At 43.8% G+C, this 21,202-nt stretch overlaps 1 protein-coding gene across 1 annotated transcript in view; it reads left to right on the top strand.

Moving 5' to 3' along the window:
- The window catches only part of KIAA1549L (KIAA1549 like), a 126,854-nt gene that overhangs the window by 75,263 nt on the left and 30,389 nt on the right, over positions 1-21,202 (top strand). The window lies entirely within an intron of this gene.

Here is a 21,202-nt window from a genome sequence, read left to right as displayed (position 1 = left end):
TTAAAAGGCACTAAAACATTTTCTATTTTTTTATTACCTAGTTTCCAAAGTAGGACTACTTGGAATGTGTCAGAGTAACAGATTATTGCTAAAAGGATCATGATTTCCAAATTGTGCCATGTTATGAATAGCACATTACGGACCTTAAACTCCATGGATATTCTAAATGTCCTGAATTTATTCTCCCCTCTGTCCTTAGAAACTCAGTAGGGACTGTGGCCGTGGGTTAGAATTCACTTGAACACAGGCTTCTTTTAATTCATAGCGATGTTGAAAAGTTGAATTTGTTCCTGATTTCGTAACTACTCGGTATGCCATGGAAACAATGAGATGTCCAACGGGGCGGTTTGATAATTTCATGTGACAAAGCACATGCTTATGTTCAGTGATGTGGCCAAGCTGCAGAAATTATTTTAATCCCGTCAGATTTCCCCAGATGATGAGTTGCAATTTGGTGCCTCCTCTCCAGCTGCCTGCACCCCGTGACTTGTCTTTGGACCCATGAGCTCAGGTGAATGGTCCTGTGCTGAGAGGTACAGTAATGCCTCACCCTGCCCCAGCATTTCACATGATCTTGAATCTACACCTAAGTTTGTGAACAGTGTTTCCTTCCCATTCCCCTAAAATGTTTCTCTAAATATAAATAAACATTTTTTAAAATAAGAGTTATAATTCAAATATATCTAGATAAACTTATAATTTGAGAAATTGTAGTTTGACACTTGGTTTTTTTAAATATGCCGTGCTAATTAGAAGGCAACAATATTTTTCCCCCTCAGGATTAGTCATCTTTTGCCACAAAGCCTTAAAATGGGATTTTTTAATGGTCCAATTTAAAACAAAGATATTCTACCTAATTTGAATTTCTAATCACCTTCCTTATATTTAAACTTGATGTTTGTGTTGGTCGTGTTACCCTTATCTTTTGTTTCTTTTTCCTTTTTCATAAAACACTTTGGTAGTTTAGTTTTATAAAATTACAGATGCTTTGGGCAAATCTTTTATTTTTCTGCTAGGTTAAATTATTCAATGTTAATTTTTCTCCTTATAAAAAATATTTCCTATGCCAAATTCGTTCAGCAATTTGATAATCAGCCTGTGATTAAAAATCGGGCATTGGAAGCTTCCAGTTAATCTTTCCCCACCAACAGTGAACCTTCTTCCTCGATGCTTGCTTAGTTTGGGGAACTTTTTCATCTGCCCAGGCATCTGAGACACAGTAGGATTCTTAATTTATTTCAAGACTGGCATTAATAGGGTTTTTTTTGTGAGATTCTAGGCAAAAACACTTTGACAGTTATGAGGAAATGGGTCAGAGGTTTCCCTATTAACCTTAAAAAGAGAACATTGAAGATCGTTTCTTAACCAAGTGACATGACTTGCAGCACTCACTTAATACCTTTGGAATGTCATGTTAGCAACTTACCTAGAACAATAGAAGGAGGGAGATGATTTTTAGGAGGAGATTGCTCACCCTCACAGACATGTATAAGTATACCAAGTACATGTTACTTTAGGGGAAGCCTGCTTTATATTAATAGACTTCTTTAAAATAGATATTTCTTTGAGAAGTGCATGTGATCTCAAAACTATGATGATGAGCCCCCTTAAGAGAAAAATGATCATCTCGGGAATGGCTTTAAGAATTTAGACTGTTGACTGTAAGAATGAAATTGCTTACCTGTATCTCCTCTTGTGCTTTTTATACTAATCATATGAAAAATGTCTAATATTTACCAACTGCTCACTATAGACCAAGCCCTATTCTAGACTTTTCATGTGTATTATCTCATTGCATTTGCATAGTTATCAGCCAAGTAGATGCTTTCATTATGCCCGTTGTATAGATGAAGAAACTGAGGCCAGTTATATAATTTGCCTATCCAGCCCCAGAGCCCCTCCCCTTAACCACCATGCAGTATGGCTTCTATATTCATCCTTCCTCACTATACATCTGTCCTTACGTAATATAATCCATATCCTATATTTTTGAACCTCTGGAAGCAGCTAGATGTCAGGGCTCACAAGCATTCTTACATGAATAACTCACACAAGCAAAACATGGACCAGCAAGTAAAGTAGGAAATAAAAGTGAATCATAGTTTTAAACAATGCATTCATTTTCTGAGCTCTTGATTTGCTAAAATTACCAGAGCACTTCTGGCAAAAGAATCCATTAGCACAGCAGTGAGCCGGTCATTCAATCGGAAACATGTCATTCTTCCCACTGGGTCTGGGGATCTAGAAGCCCTGCCAAAATATCCAGTCCTTTCTGCCAGGTTGGGGAAACTTGACACCGTAGAAGCAAAAGCACTGGGAGATTGATTTACTTTTGCATTTTTTGAAAGATGACTGGAGTCCCAAAGGAAAAGCCTGAATGTAAAAATAAATGAATAAATGTGTAAATAAGCAAATACATGCTACACAGGCAAATCTTAGCACCAGGACTGTAGCAGCATGGATTGTTTCAAAATGTTCCCATAGAGCAAGAGTTATTAGGGCCTATAGGAGGGAGACCCTTAGCTCCAAGGGGTTTGGGATCACTGTGTTTTACAGCAACAATCTTCAACCTTTTGGTCAATCTGCCAGCTAAGGGATGTAGTACACTCTTGGCAGTAACGATGCCTCACGTGGTAGTAATATTCTAGAAGGACACATTCTTATTAGAAGGATTTGTTATTTTCTTTTTTTTTTTTTTTTTTTTTTTGAGACGGAGTCTCGCTCTGTTGCCCAGGCTGGAGTGCAGTGGCCGGATCTCGGCTCACTGCAAGCTCCGCCTCCCGGGCTCACTCCTGCCTCAGTCTCCCGAGTAGCTGGGACTACAGGCGCCCGCCACCACACCCGGCTAGTTTTTTGTATTTTTTTAGTAGAGACGGGGTTTCACCATGTTAACCAGGATGGTCTCAATCTCCTGACCTCGTGATCTGCCCGTCTCGGCCTCCCAAAGTGCTGGGATTACAGGCTTGAGCCACTGCACCCAGCCGCATGTGTTATTTTCACAAGATGCTCCAAACTCCCAAAAGACCAGATCATATTATTAAACCAACTTTGGCATTGAAATTAATTCATCCCTATGTATAAAGCAGGTAGAAAAGAAAATGTCAGCCTAATGTGTAAAAGCAAAAATATCTCTATTTCAAAGAATTTTTAAAATGTTATTTTCTGAATGAAAGTCATGTGGAAAATAATGAAACAGTGAGGAAAAGAAAAAATGCTGCAAATATGATTCTCAGGCAGAATAAAGACCTAAGAGATTTTTCCTTTATCAGTCAAATTATTTACCCCAGTATGTGGATATGAAGCCTTTGCTTCCAAAGGGCAAGTAATCATTAAATCATCCCCCAGAAAGAAAAATGCACCTCTTCAACCTTGATCTGTTTTTGGAGTTTAAAAATAGGTGGCAGGAAGGGAGCCAGCTATGTGCCTTGGCTATGAGGGAGACTCTGAAATTTATTGTTTGAATTATAACTTTGAAAATGAATGTTGACCTCTCAGAAGTAGGGACTTTTACAAACTACTTCTCTTCGTTTCTCTCTAGCACCTTACCTAAAGTTCCATGCACTGGAGGTAGTTGCCAGTGCAGTGGGCTCAGACCCTAAAATGTGGGCAGTGGGTTTGCAAATGTTAAAAAGGATGGTTGATTCACTGATGCATCTCAAAGAGATGATCACAGTCATTAGTTCTCATTCCGGAGGCCTTCTCTGGGGAAATGTTTGAAACCAGATGCTTCTACAGCTGAAAAGTACATGTAAATCTATAAAAAGGGGTATCAGGCAAAGTCCAGCTGCAGAAAACTGAAAACATCAAGCTGTTTAAAACAGACCAAAAAAATGACTCTTAGGAATTAGGTGCTCACAAAATCATGGGCGGGCTGAAGGAATGTTCCTGGAAAGATTCCTAGAACAAGATCACAGGGCTGGCCCTGAGGAGGGGCGGCTGCCTCTTCCTCAAGCAGGAAGGTGGAGAAGCGGCCTGCCCTGGAACACCGAGGTTAAGAAAACACAGTCGTAGCATGATCCAGGAATGAGAGAACCCAGAGAGCCGGGGTTAAGGACTGTGGTGCTCAGCAACACAGCTTCCAGCAGCCAAGGCAGCAGAAAGATGGGCCTGCCCCATTTCCTCCATCCAAAGTGCACACAGGTGCATCTAACTGACAGAACCGAAGTCTCATCCGCAGCCGCAGCCTCCTGGAAGGCCAGGAGATAGAAGTTAGCCATTCAGCCTCAACAGTACAGCAATGCACGCTACAAGGAGGTTGCCTGTCCATTACCTCCACTGCAGGCACCAGGTGAAAGCGAAAGGAGAGAAAAATTACCAGGCAGGGCAATACTCAGGAAGCAGTTGGGACATCTAGTGAATAAAAGTATATCCCAAAGGGGAAAATGAGCCCATTTCTCAGAGCTCAGTCTACAAAGGGCTGCTGAAGAAGGCCTGGGTGCATTGTCTGATGTCAAGCCTCAAGGCTGACCATGCAGCCAGCTAGCTTCCTTTGTTACAGGTGAGCAGTGGTTACTGGAAGGAGATGAAGGAATTGAAACGGTTGTTTTGATGAGTTCCACTTGTCGAACAATGAAATATTATCTGGAAAGTCCCTGACTGCTCACAAAGCTTATGGCAAGTCTAGGACCTCCTAGGTAAATTTGTAATCCTATTAACAGAAATCTCTTCTGCCCACCCACTTCCCATACCTGCCCCAGCATCTTACAGCTTTGGTGTAACAGAGACCAAGGCCAACCACAGGAATGCCCTGGTGCTGCATAATGGAGTGGTCCCAGTTAAGGGTACAACCAGCTCTTTGCTCCATTGGGAAGCAATTGGTTGGATTTGGAGATTTTGTCCTTTATTCTAGAAGCAACCTTCTTGTTGCCCCCCTGACCTAGGTGCTCTTGTGTTGACCCCACCACCATTACCACCTTAGCATCTCACCCAAAACTTTCCTCCATAGCCCCCCATCTCAGCCTTTCATTTCCTTCTCTTACCTCTCCCAGCTAACATAAGCTATAATAACCCTGGCTTGATATGTTATCTTGACTTAATTTACAGTACATTATATTTTAACAGGGACTTCTAATCCAAGGGAAATATCTGCTCATGGGGCATCAGGCTTCCTGGGAGAGCCTGAGGCAAAGAGATTGAGGTGTTTGAGGGTGAAGGGGGTCTTTAGGTAAAGTCCGGATCTCACCAGGTTGATGGCTGCCCAGAAAGATACTTATCAACCCCACAATGATGGAGGCCACTTGGTGAGTCAGGAGTGGGAGGTGGGATGCTTGTTGGCAGGTTTGAGAGGGAAGCGGAGGGGTTTCAGGATGGCCTACGACCTCCTTCAGAGCCAGACCTCCCCTGCAGGCCAAGAATTTCCCTCCCCTGTAGGCAACTTCCCACTGGGCAGGAGATAAACAGCTTCCCTTCTGTTAGCAGCACTCCAGTGCTATCTGCCTGCATCTTCTCTCTGATTCCCTGCATTCTGGACCCTGTCTGCTTTTATTCTTGGTACCTGCCTGCCCATCCCCATTTTTCCCGGACTCTGGGACCTCCTACCCTCTTGACCTAGGGTAGCCACTTCTTTCAGGCCAGGGTCCCCAGCATGTTCTAGGTATACTGGCAGGGAGAGGAGGAAGCAGGTTTAGGCAGATTTAGAAGTTGGGCTATGGTACAGACACTACAAGGCCTCAGCTGACCCCATGGAGGCTCTGCAGCTCAGATGGCCCTGCAGAGTTGTCTCAAGTTTGGGAAGCAGCTGTGCATATGTACTCTAGAATGGACCAGTCATTGGATGTCCTTGGGTGAGGCCGTTCTCTTCAGCCAAGGGCAATTCCCTGCGAGAGCTGACATCTGAGGGCTGACAGCTGGCAGTGTGCCCAGCAGCTGGGGGAATCCATCTTCTAGTCCTAAGCAGTATGGCTGAGAGTCCACTGGTTCCTTACAATCCTATGCACTCCTGGGCCACCCATGTCTGCCAAGCCCCTGCAGGAGCTGGAGGCCAGCGACAAACGAAAACACCCCTTGGGAATTGCCATTCCTTTTCTTTCTTCTAGCACATTTATTGAGTGCATTGGAACCATGGCAGCATATGCGCACTTAATGTACATAAATTCAGTAATACAAGCCCTGAAAGAAAAAGGAAAACAAAATTTAAATAAAGCTAAGAAACTAGCTTTTGCATGTATTTTGTTTATATTGTACATTGCAGATTATATGTTTCTTTTTCCCTATTACCGTATAAGGTTGTATGCACAGGGCTACATGGGCTACACTAAGTGGATGAGTTAAGAGATTTTCAAGGGCTTTTCTCTATATGATTTTTACCTACTCTGCCGGCTGGCATTAGCATTAGCATCTAAGCCTTCTGTGAGATTCCACTGTACCTACCTGTGTGAGGCCCTGTGGAGAAGGGAAAGATGTATTAATGTTCGTGCATGGCCAGGTAATTACACACTAGTGGAGGAGAGAGGTAGAGGCACATGCAACATGCTGTGGCAATGAACTTGGATGGGAAGGAGTGCTCCTGAGGGTTTCTTCCTTCCTGTCTGTCCCATAGCCACTGGCCAGTACAGTCTCCTTTACTCACCACTGCTGAGCTGCCAGACAGTTGCCGGGGAAATCCTTCTAAAACACACACTCTTGTTCAAAATCCTTCAGGAGCTCCCCATAGCTTTGGGGATAAAACTCAGACTCTAAGCTCCCAGCTCAGGACTTTTCTGCTCTGGCTGGCTCAGATATGCCCTTCTAGCTGACGCTTGTCACTCGTTAACCCACCCCCTTGGCTCCAGCCTGAACACCTTCCCCAAACTTGTCCTGTGGTTTCCCATGTCCAGGTCTTTGCACGCATGCATCGCTCTGCCTGGAATCTCCCTTCCTACCTGCTTCATCCAGGTCTAGGCTGCTCAATCTCCTCACTGTTAACACTTAGGGCTGTAGAGTTTCCTCACACGGTGCACTGTCCTGTGCATTATAGGATGTTTAGCAGCATCCCTGGCCTCTACCCATGCATGAGGTGCCGGAAGCCCCTCCCAGCTGTGACAACCAAAATATGTCTCCAGGCATTGCACATGTCCCCTGGCGGGCGAACCTGCTCCTGGCTGAGAACTACTGACTTAGGCAATGCTTTTGGAACTTGGTTTAACCATGACCTTTCCCAGCACCTTCTCCTGGCTCCTATGCCTATGGGCCCCTCCTTTGTGTTCCAGTAGCCCCTGATACTCACCCCAATCAAAGCCTTCGCCCCCAACTTCCATTAGTTGGTTTGCTTGTATTATTTCCCCATGCAACTCCTCAAGGACAGGAGTCACGTTTTATTTATGCTTGAAACCTCGGCACTCAGAATAGGAACTGGCACATAATAGATGCGGCGTCTCTATTTGTTGGGCAAATGAACAAACACGTGTGTCAACCAGAAGAGGTGATTCCTGAGCTGAGACTTGAAAAAACAGGGCATGTTTCTACCTCTGAGCCAAATACACATTAGGTTTGACCGAATATCAGAACCTTAGGCAGATTTCCATTGCCATTTGGAGTTCACTGTGAATGGTGGTTATTCAATAAACTGCTTTGGCAAAAGCAACAGAAACCCCAACTTAAACCGTCTTAAAACCTGAATGGGATAAGTTGTTTACGGTAAATCCAGGTACGGTTTGGTTGGGGCCCCAGTCTGTTCCTCTGCATTATACACAGCTCTGTGTTCCCCTGTGTGTTGGCCGCATCCACAGGTGGACTCTGGTAAGAAATCCCAGGCCTCATATCTACATCTTGCGTGGACCAGTGCAAGAGGGAATTCTCTTTTCCCAACCTCCAGACAAGGTGTATGGGTGTTACTCTGACTGACCATCATATGCCAAGTGTCCACCCCTTCATGAACCACTGTAGCAATGAATGCAGGGAGATTACACTGATTAAATTAACCTGGTCAGTCCCCATCGATGGAGCTGGGGCAGCTTAGTCCCAGCTAGCCCCCCTGGCTAAAACACAGGGAGAGAAGGAGATGGATGCTGAGGCCATCACAGTGCCTGCTACAGTACCTGCTGCTTGAGGAACACTTGTAGTTGGACTTCTTTATTTGGACAGATCTTGCTCTGTCGCCCAGGCTGGAGTACAGTGACACAATCACAGCTCACTGCAGCCCCAACCTCCTGGGCTCAGGTGAGCCTCCCTCCTCAGCCTCCCAAGTAGCTAGGACTAGGGGAGTGACACTGTGCCTGGTTAATTAAAAAAAATTTTTTTTTGGTAGAAATGGGGTTTCGCTATGTTGCCCATAGAGGTTGGTTGGTCTAGAACTCCTGGCTTTGAGCAATTTTCCCACCTCAGCCTCCCAAAGTGCTGGGATTATAAACATGAGCACTGTGTTGGGCATTTTAAGGAGCACGCCCAGCAGTCTCCTTCATGTCACTCTTCCCTCCAGTTTCATCCTGTTGTCATCTTTTTGTTTTTTGTTGTTGTTGTTTGTTTTTGAGACGGAGTTTCATTCTTGTTGCCCAGGCTGGAGTGCAATGGTGCGGTCTCAGCTCACTGCAACCTCCACTTCCTGGGTTCAAACAATTCTCCTGTCTCAGCCTCCCAAGTAGCTGGGATTACAGGTGCCCGTCGCCATGTCCAGCTATTTTTTATTTTTTTATTTTTTTTTATTTTTATTTTTATTTATTTATTTTTTTTTTTTTTTGAGACGGAGTCTCGCTCTGTCGCCCAGGCTGGAGTGCAGTGGCCGGATCTCAGCTCACTGCAAGCTCCGCCTCCCGGGTTCACGCCATTCTCCTGCCTCAGCCTCCCGAGTAGCTGGGACTACAGGCGCCCGCCACCTCGCCTGGCTGGGTTTCACCATATTGGCCAGGCTGGTCTCGAACTCCTGACCTCAGGTGATCTGCCCGCCTATTTCTCCCAAAGTCCTGGGATTGTTACAGGCGTGAGCCACTGCGCCCAGCCCTCTTGTTGTCTTTGGTTGGCCCTTTCTGAAGGGAAAGAACAGCGTGGTGTTGTGTAATGACTACTATTCACTGTGGGCTCGGGAAGTGCAGGCTGCAGTCAGAGGTTCATGTTTTGGACACAGGTAGAGTGATAGAGGGATTTTGTGCATCTGTCTGATTTTTTCAAGAGCTGAAGAGGCAGAAGGGCAGACTTGAGTGGATGGCAGGGAGAGCCTGTTTGTGATGGAATAGCGCTGACTCATGGGAGAGATCCTCCCAGTCTCCTTGCTCCCTGCAGTGCCAGCTCAGCTAAGATGAAAAAAAGCAGGTGATGACTCACCTAGAAAGCAAAACGCGAATTAACTTTCCATGAGAGAAAGCCATTCTTAATATGTTTACTTTGGGGTTGATTCCTTTTTAAGAGGTTTTTAATTATGACTGTGGTTTATATATTGTTCTTGAAGTTCACAAGTAGTACGGTGGAGGGGCTGTCCTCATAGCTTATGGAGCTAGGCTACTTACGAGCTACATGAAGTTAGGCCAGTTACCTACCTATCTGCACTTTATTTTCTCATCTGCAAAATGGGGATACCAGTGGTACCTACTTTATGAGGATGTTGTGGGAATTAAATGAGTTAATGCAGACAAAGCATGTAGAAAACAGGCAGTGAACATTAGCTATTGTAACTCCCCAGGAGGGAGAGGGCGATACTCTCCTTTTCCTGTTTCTTTTCTTTTCTAGCAGTTACTCCTCTGTTGTTGTTGTTGTTGTTGTTGTTGTTGTTGTTGTTGTTGTTTTGAGACAGTCTCAGTCTCTCACCCAGGCTGGAGTGCAGTGGCATGATCTCAGCTCACTGCAACTTCTGCCTCCCAGGTTCAAGCAATTCTCCTGCCTTAGCCTCCTGAGTAGCTGGGATTATAAGCATGTGCCACCATGCCCAGCTAATTTTTGTATTTTTAATAGAGGTGGGGTTTCATCATCTTGGGCAGGCTGGTCTGGAACTCCTGACCTCAAGTGATCCACCCAACTCGGCCTCCCACAAGTACTGGGATTACAGGTGTGAGCCACCATGCCCGGCCTGCACTTACTGCTCTGAATTGTGTCACACACCAAAAAGAGGACTGTACTCCTCCAAGGGTGCCTTTCTTCAGCATGACCGGACAAGAGATGGACTTGGTGAAGGGTGCCTGGGACCTCTCCCACCTTGCCATAGTACAAGGCCACACTTCCAGAGATGACCTTTAAGGTAATGGTTTTGCAAACACAGGGTGGGACAGTGGTTGCAACTCAAGGCAAATGAATCTTGCTCAGTAATTGAATTTCCCCTGCTCCTTAGAGAGCAGCAAGTTATGGGGGAAGAAAGACAGGAAGTTGAGCTGGCACCTGAGACTTCTGTTACATGGGGAAGGTGTTTTGCTTTGGGGGCAGTGAGTAAGGCTGAGAGCATTGGAGCACCTTCTTTTATGCTTGCCTGTCCCATCTTCATGGTCTCAGTGGAGACTCTGATTATGGGTCACTCTCTGAAAGGATGTCCGTATTTCCTTAGAAGTCTATGAGAGACCCTTTCATGTCTTTTCTACCCACCTGAAACACAGAACAGCATGCTGTCCTCACATCCCCATAGCCCTGGAGTGACTGTAGATCATCCTTTGGAAAGGCATCAGAATGAAATTTGAAATTTTGCTGACATTTTTTTTTTAATTCCATTTGCACACCTTTGCAGAAAAGTCACCAAGCCATTATTTTGAACCCCACTGCCTGTTCTGAGGGCAACTAATCTCACTTTATTATTAGAGAAGCTTCCGGGATGCAGGCTCATAGGAAGCTGCTGCAAAGCTCTCTCTGCTCCTGTACCATCATGGTCGTCTTCCCACCTGGTGAAGTGAGAACTCCCTGAAATGTGGTTTCCAGAAGCAACTTTCTAAATATGTCTCTGCTTCCTCAGTAACAGGCAGCACTTGCAGTGGGCAGAGGAGGCATTAAATGGAGAGAAGTGGCACTGTTTGTGTGGCCCAAAGGACTCCAATTGGTGGAAAAGAAAAATGGACATGGAGCCAGATAAATTTCATCATGGCCAGATGGCCCAGGAATTTATCTTGCTGAAACCCCCACTCGGTCTCTGGGCCCTTGCCATGAAGTTGCATAATTTGTTCAGAATCTGTTCTTGCAGGATGGAGCTGCGATTGACAGTGAGCTGAAAATCAGGGCTTTGGGGCAGGGTTTGGAGAGGGGCTTCAAATTCCTGTGCTCCAGAAATGAAGTACCAAGGTGGGGCAAAGTGATGTTACACCCACTTGTGGAAAGTGTGGGCTTGTAAAACCCCTGTTCACTTTAGGGCTCCTAACTCAGGAAATTCTAGAATAAGTGGCCTCAAGAGCCCTTTATCCCTCTTCGTTAAGCCCATTCTAGATAAAACTGTTTCATTCATTTTAGACACATGGGAATGTCTTTTACTATTGAAGACTTTTGAGCAGGAATTCTCCAGACTTTTAAGACTCATTTCCGGCCGGGCACGGTGGCTCAAGCCTGTAATCCCAGCACTTTGGGAGGCCGAGACGGGCGGATCACGAGGTCAGGAGATCGAGACCATCCTGGCTGACACGGTGAAACCCCGTCTCTACTAAAAAATACAAAAAAACTAGCCGGGCGAGGTGGCGGGCGCCTGTAGTCCCAGCTACTCGGGAGGCTGAGGCAGGAGAATGGCATGAACCCGGGAGGTGGAGCTTGCAGTGAGCCAAGATCACGCCACTGCACTCCAGCCTGGGCGGCAGAGCGAGACTCTGTCTCAAAAAAAAAAAAAAAAAAAAAAAAAAAAAGACTCATTTCCACTCATTCATTCAATGAGTATTTCTTCCTGCTCTACCACACGCCATTCTGGGATGCGGCAGGAAACATGGGGCTTATCCAGTAGTCACCACTTATCTGTGGTTTCAGTTACTTGCAGTCAACTATGGTATGAAAATATTAAATGGGAAATTCCAAAGATAAACAATTTATACATTTTAAATTGTGTGCCATTCTGAGTAGTATAATGGAGTCTAACGCCATCCCACTCCATCCCACCCAGGACAGGAGTCTTCCCTTTGTCCAGCTTATCCTGGTCAACAAGGATAAAGTCTGTGCTACCCAGCTGTCAGTCACTGTCGCAGCATGCCAGTGCTTGTGTTCAAGTAACGCTTATTTTACTTAACGGTGGCTCCAATGGGAGAGAGTGATAATGCAATTCGGATATGACAAAGAAAAGCTCTCTAGTGCTTCCTTTAGTAGGTGAAAGTTGCTTAGTAAGGAAAGGAAAAAAAAACATATTCCGAGGTTGCTAAAATCTCTGGTAACAATGAATCTTCTTTTTTCTTTGAGACAGAGTCTAGCTCTTTCACCCAGGCTGGATTGCAGTGGAGCAATAACGGCTCACTGCGACTTCCGCCTCCTGGGTGCAAGTGATTCTCCTGCCTCAGCCTCCCAAGTAGCTGGGATTACAGGCATGTACCACCCCGCCTGGCTAATTTTTGCCTTTTTAAAGAGACGAGGTTTCACCATGTTGGCCAGGCTGGTGTTGAACTCCTGACCTGAAGTGATCCACCAGCCTCGACCTCCCAAAGTGCTGGGATTGCAGGCATGAGCCACCGTGCCCAGCCAAGAATGAATCTTCTACCCATGAACTTGTGAACAGTATATTGTTATAATTGTTCTGTGTTATTATTAGCTATTGTTGTTAATTTCTCATTGTGCCTAATTTGTAAATTAAACTTTATTATAGGTTTGTGTGGGAAAAAAACATCATGTATATAGGATTCATTACTCTCCACAATTTCAGGCATCCAGTGGGAGTCTTGAAACATTTTCCCTGAGGATAAGGGAGACATATTACACTAGGGAAAACTGACAACAAACACCCATGCACATAGATGTACAGCACAGTGTCGGGAAGGCTATGGAGGAACATAACTCAGGGAAGGCAGTGGAGAGTACCAGGAGCTTCTCGGAATAGCTTGGGCAGGGCAGGGCCCTCCAGGGAGGTGACTTTTGAGCAGACCTAAAATGCTGGCCCCGGGGGAAGAGCTTTCCAGGCAGAAAGTACAGCAACTGGAAGGGCCCAGACATGCTTGGGGAGCTCAGACACCATTAAGGAGACCGGGGTAGCACAGTTCCTCTTGTTGGTAAAGAGTCTTGGCTTCAACTCTTGCCTTTCCTTCACCCTCACATCTAATCTATCAGCAGCTCTGCCAGTTCTCTTCCAAAATACATCTTGAACTCACCCACCCCTTGTCTGTCCATGACCACCCTACCCAGGCCCCTGTCGTCTCTTCTGGCCTGGGGTTATGGCAATAGCCACAAGCAAGTGCTTCCTAACTGGCTTCCCATAAATTCCAGTCACATTTCTTCCCTGCTTTAAATTCTTCAGTCGTTTCTCATTGCCCTTTGACAACAGTCCAGCCTTCTTACCGTGGCCTTTCAGACCCTGCGTGATCTGGACCCTGCCTTCCTCTCCAGCCCCATGTCCTAACAATTAGGGCTTCAGCCATGTATTAGATCCATGTATTAGTTTACTAGGGGCACAGACTGGGTGGCATGGTTTAAACAACAGACATTTATTTTCTCACAGTTCTGGAGGTTATAAGTTCTAGATCAAAGTGTTGGTAGGGTTGGTTTCTTCTGAGGGCCATGAGGGAAGGATGTGTTCCAGGTCTCTTTCCTGAGTTTATGAAAGGCCATCTCTTCCCTGAGCCTTCATATCGGCTTCCCTTTATACATGCTGTGTCCAAATTTCCTCTTCTTGGAAGGATCAGTCCTTTTGACCCAAAGGTCTACTCTAATGACCTCATTTAACTTAATTACCTCTGTGAAGGCCCCATCTCCAAATACAGTCACATTCTGAGATGCTGGGAGTTAGCACTTCAACGTAAAAATTTTGTGGGGGACACAGTTCATTCTGTAACAGTTCTTTCTTTTTTTCAAGCACTACCAGCTCTCTCTCACCTCTGGGCTTTTTCATAAGCTTTCCTACAACCACCACATGGGCAACCTCTTCTCCTTCAGGTCTGAAAACGTGGCACCTCCTCGGAGAAGCTTTCCCTGACCATCCACATCAAGCTAGCTATGTCAACCCATTATGTTTCTTTTATTATGGGAAAATTGACATATGGTAAAAATGTACGGGTTGTTAGTATACAATGTGATGAGCTTTGACAAACGTGTATACCTTTATAACCACCAGACCAATGGAAATACCAAACGTTTTCATCACTCCCAGAAAACTCCCTCACTTTTTTTTTCAGTCAATATTCAGCTCACCCGTAGGCAACCACTTGTCTGATATACACCACTGTAGTTTTACATGAACTTCATATAAATGGATTTATTCAGTATGTACTGTTTTGTGTCTGACTTCTTTCACTCAAGACTCATCTATGTTATTGCATGTATGAGTATTTTATTCTCTTTTATACTGGGTACTATTCTGTTGTATAAATATAATACTATTTGTTTATCCATTATCCTATTGTTGGACATTTGAATTGCTTCCAGTTTGAAGCTAGTATAAAAAAAAAAAACTGCCATAAACATTTTCATGTGTTTTCTTAACAAGTGTTTTCATTTGTCTGGATAAATATGTAGGAGTGGAATTTCTGGGTCATAGGGTAGGTATACGTTTAAGAAATTACAGTCAAATTTACAAAGTTTTTGCGTTGCAGCCCCTCCCACTAGCAGTATAACAGTTCTAATTCTAGTCTTCAACCTCACCAACATTTGTTGTTATTAATCTTTCTCATTTTAGCCATCCCACTGAATGTGAAATGATATAATTTCCTTATTACTAATGATGTTGATCATCTTTCCATGTGTTTATTGGACATTTTTGTGTCTTCTTTTGAGGTATCTTTTCAAGCCTTTTGCCCAATTTCTAAATTGAGTTGCTTGTCTTTTTGTTATTCATTTGTAGGAACTATTTATATATTGTGGATACAAATATTTTCTTGTGGTTGGTAGCTTGTCTTTCCATTAGTTGTCTGATAAGATAGTAGTTTTAATTTTGAATAATACTTAAAACTACAGAATGCGCCTCAGGACTAAATTGTTTTGGAATATCTTTTAAAAAGAAGACACTTGGGGTTCCCAGCAGGACTATAATTTCCTTCAAGTTTGTTCTCATGGTGTTTCAAAGAGAGGATGAAGTCATGTGGGTACTTAGCCACTGTGTGTACCATCCTAGATGTGTTGGACTGGTTCGCTCATTTTAAAACAACATTGAAAGAATTGCAGGTGCTTGCTCTATCCAGTGGCCACCATGAAGCACAAGACCAGGGGCCCATATATGGAGGAGGAATGGCTTAAATGTCTTCTGAATACTGTGGCCTTTGCTGCTGAGTTCTGACATACCATAACTCTCCAAAACTATAATTACGTGTATATCCCCTCACCTGGTAATTCTCCTTCTAGAATTGAACCTAAGGATAAACTCATGATTATATGCAAAGTTCTTTTTTTATTATTATTATTTTTGAGATGGAGTCTCGCTCTGTCACCCAGGCTGGAGTGCAGTGGTGCGATCTTGGTTCACTGCAACCTCCACATCCCGGGCTCAAGCAATTCTCCTGCCTCAGCCTCCGGAGCAGTTGGGATTACAGGCGTGCGCTATGTCACCTGGCTAATTTTTGTGTTTTTAGTAGAGGCAGCATTTCAACATGTTGCCCAGGCTGGTCTCGAACTCCTGACCTCAAGTGATCCATCTGCCTTGGCCTCTCAAAGTGCTGGGATTACAGGCGTGAGCCACTGCGTCCAGCCATATATGCAAAGTTCTAAACACAAGGATACTTATTCCAGCTTTGTTCATATAGTAAGATATTAGAAAAACATCTAAAATAGTGGACTGTTACATATATGGTAGCCTAAAAACTCCATTTATTAGAATACTATGAAATCCTTAAAGTTATTCTCTATAAATACATTTATTCATTCATGAAGATACTCATTTACAATATTGTTGAATTAAAAAGGTTTCAAAATACTGTATTAATGTAATGTCATTTTAAAAAAACCTTATATATGTGTGCACACATATATAAGTGTGTGTTTACATATATATATATATATGCCTACATATATATGTATATGTGTGTATGTATTCTGTTTATAAAATCATGACCCAAACAGCTTGGTCTAAGAGAGTATCTAAGTCAAAAGAACTCTGCCAACAAAAGTAGTTTTTAAATACCTCTACTCCTTTACTTATATTTTTATATGTGAGAAGGCAAGTACATAATAGTCAGTAAAACTTTCTAAATTCCCTTAATTCCTCTCCCATTCACATGCCACACCTGCTTCTGCACCTCTCTTGAAAATCTCACCATAAAACTCTGCAGCCCACACCTCTTCTGCCTCTCATTGCCCATCCCCACTTCCTGGTCTCCATCACACACACAATCTGTGTGGCAAAGCGTGGGCTCTCCTTGGAAGTGGAAGAGGGAGAAACTGACCTGGGTCAAGCCCACACTCTCTGTAGTGGCCTGGGGCAGTGGGGAGGCCGTTGGCAGTTCTTTAGTATTCATAATCCTCATCCTATTTCATATGCGTAGAAAACATCTGGAAGGATGGGCACGAGGTCAAAACGTTAACCATAGTTATTTCTGGTGATCGGATTAGAGTAGATTTTAATTTTCTTCCTTTTGCTTATCTGTGTTTTCTAATTTCCTACCATGAATAGACATTCCTTGATGAATATTTTTAGAATTTTTATTGAAGTATATCTTGATTAGTTTATAAAAATAGCTTTTTGAAAAAAATGAGTTTCTCAGAGCTTTTCAAGAATGGGAAGTCATAGAAGCAAGTATGGTCCATTCCAAGTTAAAGAGGTTTAAAAATAAATTCTCTGTCCCAGATACGGCCCCAACCCAAGCCAACTGTCAGCCAACACTGGGAGGTCTGTCTTTGTTCCTGTCTCCCTTCTTTTGTCAAATAAAAGCAAAAGGCATTTTCAGAAATGTGCCAGTGAGGGAGAAGGGTTTAGGGCAAGTTCAGCCGGTCGATGTGATATCTCGTATCTGAAAATGGACACAACTGTAGAGCTCTGAGAGGCTGAGGGAGGAAACCCACGTGGAAAAGGCGGCACAGAGCTGGCACACCACAGGTCCGCGAGTCAATCTGAGCACCTATTATGTTTGTTCATTGAACAGACAGTTACAGCTTCACCTCTGGACAAGGTCCCGGATTGGGGGCTGTGAATACAATGATTAATAAGACACTGACCCAACCCTGAAGGAGTTCCCAGTCTATGGGAGGAGATAGATAACAGCAACAATAATAATTGCAGCTAATGTTTATTAAACAAATGCTGATGTGCCAGATACTGTGAGTGCTTCGTATTTATACATTGATGCTTTTCATCCTTATAGTAATCTATAAGATAGATTATCTCAATAAGTATTTTATCTTCTTTTCTGGTCATAGAAATTTGTTTGACTCTGTCAGAGCCCACAACTATAGTATGGTAATAGACCTGTTTATATATATACAGTGGGTAAGAGCTTAGGTGCCGGAATGAAGCTTTCTGTGTTCAAATCTCAGCCCTGCTAATTATGAGCAACACATTTGTCTTTCAGTGCCTTAATTTCCTTGTCTGTAAAGTGGCAATATTCCTAGTTGTTACTTTATAAGTTCTTATAAGGACAAAAAGAGCCGAAATGTATAAAGTACTTAAAACAGTGCCTGGCATGTAAGCTGTTGATAAAGATGAGCTGCTATTATTGCTGTTGCTATTATTTGTTTCCTCCTATTGACTGGGAGCTCCTTGAGGGCTGGGTCACTATCTTATTAATTATTTTATCCATCACCCCCAACCCAGGGCCTAGTACAGGGTTGAAACCAATAATTGTCTGTTAAGCAAAAGGACAAACTTATCACTATTCATCTGTTTTAGTTGGGGCGGGAGGTGCAGGGGATGGTTCCCTTCATGAGTAGATGTCAGATTTCCCCAAAGATGATGATAATAGGAGCAGTATGGCATCTCCCAGAGCAAGTAGAGTCCAAGAAACATAAATGTCAGACCGTAGTTCAACTCTCCCATTTTACAGATGAGGAGCCTGAGGCTTCTGGGGTTCCTGCGACTTCTTATTGTCATGCAACTCATTAGCATTGGAGGAAATGTGTTAGGGAAAGTGGGCCTTTTATCTTAACCTCAACTTCCACCTCAAGGGTGTTATAAATAAAGTTTCAGTGCTGCAAAAGAATTAGCACTTGAATATAAAATTTTTTTTTTAATTCTCAGTAAGGCAAGTTACTTCTATAGAAGGGTGCACCCTTACAGATGGAGCAATGGTGAGCGCACACTTGGATTGTTATGCCCAGACCGTTTATTCCCCGAAGAAGACCACCAGAGTCCAGAGTCAAAGCTAAGCAGCAAGGATCTTTATTACAGGTTCGAACCTGGAACTCTCCCTCGCTCGCGAAACGAGACGGGCAGGAGAGCTCCCCCACTGAGCTCCGAGCAGTGTTATATAGTCTAAGAAAAGTGGGCATAGAGTTATTATACAAATCAGATATATGATTGGCTAGTGTTTGAACAAGGCGATTTGGCTAACTATGATTGGTTCCCGCCATTTCTGATATTTCGGTTCAACCTTTGAGGCGGGAGAGCAGGTTTATGGCAGCAAGAGTTTATCTTACTTAAAACACGTCTTGTGACCTTGCCTCAGAACTTACAAAATCTCTGGTACATGCAGAAAAGCAGGTACTCACAGAACTTACGGAATCTCTGGTATGTGCAAAGATTAGAGAGCAGAACAAAGGGTTTGGTGGTGGGGGGGGGGCGGGTACACATCTATCTTTATGTTCTTTCAGGATAAGGGAGGAGAAGGGGTTCTTATCGCTGACGCACATGGCCCCTGCTGCTGTGTCATTCCCCCATTGGCTAAGGTTAGACCGCACAGGCTAAACTAATTCCGATTGGCTAATTTAAAGAGTGACGGGGTGAGTGGTTTGGTGGGAAAAATGGTTATGACAGAGCAGGTAATTGGAATGAGTCAGGGTGGAGTAGGTAATCGGAACGAGTCAGGGTGGACCAGGTAATCGGAATGAGTCAGGGTGGACCAGTTAATCGGAATCAGTCAGGGTGGAGTTGGTAATTGGAATGAGTTAGGGTGGAGCAGGTAATTGAAAAAAGTTTCTTTATGAGGAAGTTAAGTTTAAAAGTAGAAGGCAAAGAATTGAACATACTGACATACTGACTCTTTGAAAAGAAATTTAGAACTTACATCTAACAAGGGGAAGTGGACGGAATTTATTTCAGTTTAAGTTCACAAAGCTTGATTAAATGCCAAGTGCCTGTGCTAGGCTTCTGAGAAACAGAAGTGAAATGGCTTCAGGGAGTATCCGGTCTTGGGGAAGTCACAGTTTAAGCAAATCCAAGTGTGATGAGAGGAAGCCCAGGTATAATGAGAGCTAGTCTTGTTTCTATCTGTAGCTATCGAGAGATGATTGGTGGCCTGATCAAGCCTGTTGAGAGCATACTTGGACCTTCCAATGAAAGGGAACTCCCCATGTGGAATGGAAACCTTATGGGGGAAGCAGAGGCTGATCTCCATTCGGGGGGCATGGGTCGGTGGCAGTGGGAGCCTGGAGAAAAAGTCTCTACCTTCCCAGCAAAGGTAGCACTTACATATGTGTGTATATGTATAACACATATATGTGCGGTGGCCTAGCACTGTTCCCTGCCAACCTTACTGAAAGAACTCACCCACCCCCAGTACTAACCCACCCCAGGGCTCTTGGGGCAGTGGGAATAGGGAAATGTTGCTAAGGAGGATGCTTTTGCTCTAAGGCACAACTATAAATTCATGTGATAATAGATCTACCAATATGTCTGGAAATGCATAGCACAGCTCAGGGGTGGGGAAATCGTACCTCAGCTCACCCCTATGCTGTTAATCTCCCACCTGGGAGCAGTTTAGCATTGAGCCTCCGTTATGTATCAGGGAGACTCTGGATGTCGGGAGGAAGGGCCTTGTGTGGCTAGCAACCGGCATGAGCAGGACATTCACATGAGAGGCAGTGCCGTGCTGCAGGATGTGTGCGGGTCAGGAGCTGGGAGCAGGAGCCTCTGCCGTTGCCTGCCTCTGAGTAACTTCAGATAAGTCACCTCCCCATATGTAAAACGGGGCTTGAGTTTAGTGATCTCCTAAAGTCCCTTCGGGCTCTGCAGTTCAGTTTTGAATGTTCTATGCATTGTGAAGAACATAACTTTCCAGAGTTGCATTTGCTGTTGCAGAAGGTATCTCCAGGCAAAACCACATCTCAACAGGCAGATCTGCTGGCTTTCAGGAAGCAGGTTTCCCAGTCAGTGACCGTAAGCCTTTCTCTAAAGAGCCTCTAAGAGCAGAAGAGCCCCAGTGTGTCCCCCAGCTCAGGAGTTTGGGGGTCATGCACCCAGGCATGAAATGTCTTTGAGTTCTTGTTTATGATTGCAAAGGTAACTTTACATTCTACTCCAGAATCTGTCCTTGCTCTTATTAGTATAAAAATAGTACATGTTTTAAATTACATACTGTAGATGTTTGTTGATAGATCTAGACTTAGAGGCTGATAGAAAACCTCACTTTTCATCTTGAACTTTAGCCAAGTCCTAACTCTAGGAGATAAGATGACAAGAAATGTATATTTTTTGTGTGCTTTCTATATTTTCACTTTCTTCGCTAATGAGCATGTATTAATTTAATGCTAAAAAGGTAAATATATTTTTTAAATTGAAGTATAACGCAGTTATGACCTTCATGTGTAATATTTAAGGAGAGAAGGACTCCCCATTTCGGGTGAATCCCCTCATGACATTTACTTGCTGTGCTTATTTTATGCATCAGGGTGCTTTATACATAGTAATTATATGGAAATATGTGCAATTGAATGAATAAAGTAATAATGATGATTATGATGATGACAGCAACTAGTATTGTTTTTACCATGTGCTACTACTCTAAAATCTTTAGATGTACCTTTATTTAATCCTTAGAAAAGCCTTTGAGGCAGTATTATCCTCATTTTACAGATGAGGAAACTGAAATACCAAAAAGTTAAAGTAACTGTCCTGGTTGGAATGTTTTGAACACACTGTCTTTTATCTTCTTTGTGCACCTTTTATTTCTGGCTATTGCTGTGGCATCTGCCACAAGGCAGCAGCTTCCCCGTATCGCCTTGGCGGTCCCTATCTCTTCCCTTTTGTGTTCTTGCACCCTGAGATTCATGCATGTCCAGACTGGTGGAATAAACTCCTACAGGCATCCCCACCTAATGATGGCAGAGAAGCCTCAGAGCAAGAAAG

Source organism: Theropithecus gelada, chromosome 14, assembly GCF_003255815.1.
Source record: "Theropithecus gelada isolate Dixy chromosome 14, Tgel_1.0, whole genome shotgun sequence".
Taxonomy (NCBI): Eukaryota; Metazoa; Chordata; class Mammalia; order Primates; family Cercopithecidae; genus Theropithecus; species Theropithecus gelada.
Note: the sequence above shows the minus strand (reverse complement) of the source record. Positions and strands in the feature narration are given on the sequence as shown.